General features: G+C 33.8%; 1 protein-coding gene across 1 annotated transcript in view; it reads right to left on the reverse strand.

Moving 5' to 3' along the window:
- The window catches only part of LOC106785173 (lateral signaling target protein 2 homolog), a 70,050-nt gene that overhangs the window by 64,147 nt on the left and 1,396 nt on the right, over positions 1-4,507 (reverse strand). The window lies entirely within an intron of this gene.

A 4,507-nucleotide genomic window follows, 5' to 3' on the forward strand; every position in this document is an offset into this window, starting at 1 on the left:
CGAGAGAGGTTGGTTGCCAAGAGGGTCGGTCGCGAGAGAGAGAATTAGAGAGAAAGAGAGAGAGAGAGAGAGAGAGAAAGAGAGAGAGGAAGAGAGAGAGGGAGAAGAAGAATGAAGAGAATTGGAGAAGAAGGTGGAGAAGAGATTTCTTCCTCTCTTCCTCTCTCTCACTCTCTTACTCACTCTCTCTCTCTCTCTCTTTTTCTCAGTCCCTCACTCTCTCTTTTTCCACCTTCCGTGGGATGGCGTCGAAGAGTGCGGAGTATCTAGGTCTGTGTAACGATTTTTAGAATCCCGACCCTCCCGACAATCGTCCAGTACGGCATAAAAAACTTCAGCTACCCCGCAGCGAGGGTTACCATAGCGACCAAGCCCTTCTCACACCCCCCCCCTTTTACCCTCCTCGCCGCCCTACTGTCATTGACCTATACCATTCTTTATATTTTCTTTTTGCGCTCTCGTATTATTTTTGTATTCACTTTTCTTTCTTTCGTTTTTGTTTTTAATCCAACGCGTTTATTCTTTAGTTTTGTTTTATCTTACATACGATTAATCAATTAATGAATTAAAACAAAAATTAATTAATTCATTATTTTTTTCATCGAATACGTTAATGATTTATAAATAAGTAGAGTTTATATACTTTTTCTAAAATTTTGTTCCAAATTCTTATATTTCATATATATGTGTGTGAAAATCTAAATGTATTTCTTGTGTACATAAAAATGTAAATGTTCTTTCAAAATATGACGCGAATTATTCGGTAGACAATCCGATATTTAACAATGAATTTAATTACTATTAAAATAAAAAAGTAATTATATTATTAAAGATGGAAAATGAAAGAGAGAGAGAGAGAGAGAGAGAGAGAGAGAGAGAGTGAATAAAAGAAATAAAGAAGTAAATTAGAAAACAATAAGAAGAAAAAAACAAAAAAAAAAAGATAGAACATAATTATTACAAAATTCTCGTCTACGCGTTCTTGTTTTTGTTTTTTAATCTTTTCTTTTTTATCATATTACTTATATTTAATGTTACTTTCAGTCCAAAAGTAATATACAAATGAGAAAGAGAAACAAATCGTCGCAAAACACAACATACGTACATTACTTACATACATATATACATACATACATACATACATACGTATATACATAAATGTACGTAGTCCAAGAGCTTTATCAGACATGCAACGCCGTCGAAAAAAGTTAGGGGCGTGGAATCGTAAATCGAGAATTAAATATGACGCCGAGAGGTAAGGCGTATATAAATTTTCTTTCCCGATGAATAATAAATGTTAGTAATGTGCGAGAAAGCAAGAAAGAAAACTAAAGAAAACGAGAGAGAAAGAGATAGAAAGAGAAAGAGAAAGAAAGAGAGAAAAACATAGAGAGAGAGAGAGAGAGAGAGAGAAAGAGAAAGAGAAAGAGAAAGAAAGAGAGAAAAACAGATAAAGAGAGAGAAAGAAAAAATGAGAGAAAGAGAGAGAGAGAGAGAGAGAGAGAGAGAAAGAAGGGTACAATACGGTATATAGTCACGCTCGAAAGACGTACGATGAGTGGGAGAGAGAGAGAGAGAAAGAGAGAAAGAAGTAAAACGAACGAATGAACGAACGAGTTGCCTAGTGAGAGAAAGAGAAAGAGAGAGAGAGAGAGAGACAGAGAGAGAGAGGGCAAGGAGTAAACGAAAGGACGTTAACCCTTTTCTTGTTTCTCTTCTGCCCATCCCTTCGTTTCTCCTCATCCGCAGGAGAGCTCCTTTGCACCGAAGAGTCTCTCTCTCATTCTCTTACAACTTTACTTGGTTTTTCCATATCTTTTCTCTCTCTCACTCTCTCTCTCTCTCTCTCTCTCTCTCTCTCTCTTTTATTCTTTCTCTTTCTTTCGTTAACTCTTGCTAGGTACAAGCATACTCCTTCTTCTCCTCCTTCTCCTCCTCCTCCTCCTCTCTCGTACCACTGCACGACCCTTTTACCAAAGGGGAGAACAAAAATCACGAATCTTGAATGAAGCATTCGACGAAAACGAGAAAGAGAAGTGATTCGATTGGAATTGTTATCATGTATCATCAGATTTGGTCTGTCATTGGTTTTTTTTTCCTTCTCGTTTGTTACATCGAATATATATCAAATTTTGATAATAATTATTGAATGTTGAATCATCGTAAGGATTATAAATATATGTGGTATCGAGAGAAGTGAAACGAAATCATTTGGATTAGATTAATGGTACAGTCTGTTATTTTGTTTTGTTTTTATGGGACTCGTTAGATTTGTTTTTTCTTGAAAAATTATCGATACAACGTGCTTAGAGTGAATAGAAAAAATTAGAAAATAATTATTCGATTTTATATATTTTTTATATGTGTATCTTATAATTATTATAATTATTAAAAAAGAAAGATTATTGTGGATGGTGAGGTACGAAATAAAGATGAAACTAAAGATTACTTATCAGTTAAATCAGCTAGTAACTGTAACTGTAACCGTTTCGGTTTAATAGAAGAACATAATTAAACGATTAGGAAGAACTTTAACATTGTAATAAAATATATCATTGCGGTATATTATATATGATAGATAAAATACGAAAGCTTGCAAACAAGTTTATACTCGAGTTTAACTCGTTTGATTTCCTACTATAATAAGAAATATACAAAAGAAAAATTACACTGAAATCGAATGGAAAAAGATGATCAAATGATACGTAATCTAAGATGAAATTAAAGATCATTTGCTTAGTCAGAGAAACAACTCGTTTCTAATCAATTTGATTTAATCAGGGGTATAATTAGACAATTAGAAAAAAAAAAAGAAAACGAAAAAGTTCAATCCTGTAATAACTTATTATTGTGCACGATTATAAGATCAAACCAATACGATAACTTACGACAGGTTCGTTCCCACGAGTAAATCGTTTGATTGCATTAAGAAACGAGGATTACTCGGTACCTTGATTGCGAATGAAAAAAAAAAAAGAAATGTAATTAGATATATACCCTAATCAAAACGAAATGAAAGATTACTCGTCGGTCGAATGATCAGCACGTATCTGATCAATCCAATGAACTAAACTTAAACATTATTATATTATAAACAACGTAATGTGTATTACGTTACGATTATAATAAGATCATTCGAATACGCAAAATATCTTCTAAGATATTCGTCGTTTCTTTCTGGTAAGATAATTGGGGGAAAATATATACCCAAAACCTTGACTACCAAATAAAATTATGAAATAAAGATTATTTAATGATACGCGTAATCGAAATGAATATTAGAGATTACTTGTCAGTTAAGTTTAAACTTTTTTTCTTCTTTTTCTAGAGCAACGAAAATAAGACAGCCGAGTTACGGAATGCCTGACCGGTTAGTCAGAGTGCATTTAGTCATTCCTCTTATACTGAGTACCCGGTATCGCATGCTCACCGAGAACTCACCGTTGGTAACTGTCCAGATCGCGAATTAGCTAGCGAAAAAAGCCGGCTGCGAAGAAACGGCACACGGAAATAAACGCATCAACCGATCAAAGTTTGCCCTACCTTACATTTTAGACCATGGGTTTGGGAAACCTATAAGTTCGAAGTTGCTTTCGGATTTGAAATATTTTCTTTAAAATCACAATTTACTGCATTCGTTACACGACCACGATAGTTAAAACCTCTCCCTTATCCTACCCTCTAAAGAAATATTTATAATGCATTGGTATCATAAAAAATTATATATGTATGGAAAACACCGTTAAGCAGTTTAATTTTCGCAACACCATTCACCGTTATCAACAGATTGCAATATTATTTCTCACGATAAATACAAATTTACAACAACGATCAGAAAAATATCGAAATTACAAAGTTTCGTACTGTGATACGAATTGAAAGAAATTTTTATTGCACTTCTAATTCGCGTTATTTTTTTAGAAAATTGCATTAGCTCGTTACCTTAAGTTGAAGATAATCAAATTGAAGAAATTCGAGACAAATTGGATTCGATTGTCGTGCAATGTACGAAAATAATATAATATAATCGGTTGATTATTCATACTCTCAAAGTCACGAACTGCAAGTACAGCGTACACATATGCATGTGCGCGCGCTCGTGCAAGCATAATCGAAAACACGCGAGAAGGATACACCGAGATGCACGAGATGCGTTAACGCATCGTTGCGTTCGTCTCCCTTTTTTTCGTTCGACGACCCCTCTTTCCACTTTTGCCGCCCTTTTTTCGTGACTTTTCCAAAGCACACGTGGTGAGTGCATTTTTTCTATTATTACAATATACTGTTGGCGTTTGATCGAGTTATACCATTAAGAATTAGGATTTTCAAACTATAATTTAAATTGGAAATAATATCTATCGGGTGGTTCGAAAAGTTCGCGCTCTGATATATAAAAAATATATATATTATTAAATGTATCATAAAAGAAATAGAAAAAGGGTTGTTTTTGAATTTTATTTTAAAACTGACACATACCATATTCGAACAATATTATAGAGAAAATAAT

This window comes from Polistes canadensis, unplaced genomic scaffold (assembly GCF_001313835.1).
Source record: "Polistes canadensis isolate GaletaPanama2010 unplaced genomic scaffold, ASM131383v1 scaffold_46, whole genome shotgun sequence".
In the NCBI taxonomy this organism is placed as follows: Eukaryota; Metazoa; Arthropoda; class Insecta; order Hymenoptera; family Vespidae; genus Polistes; species Polistes canadensis.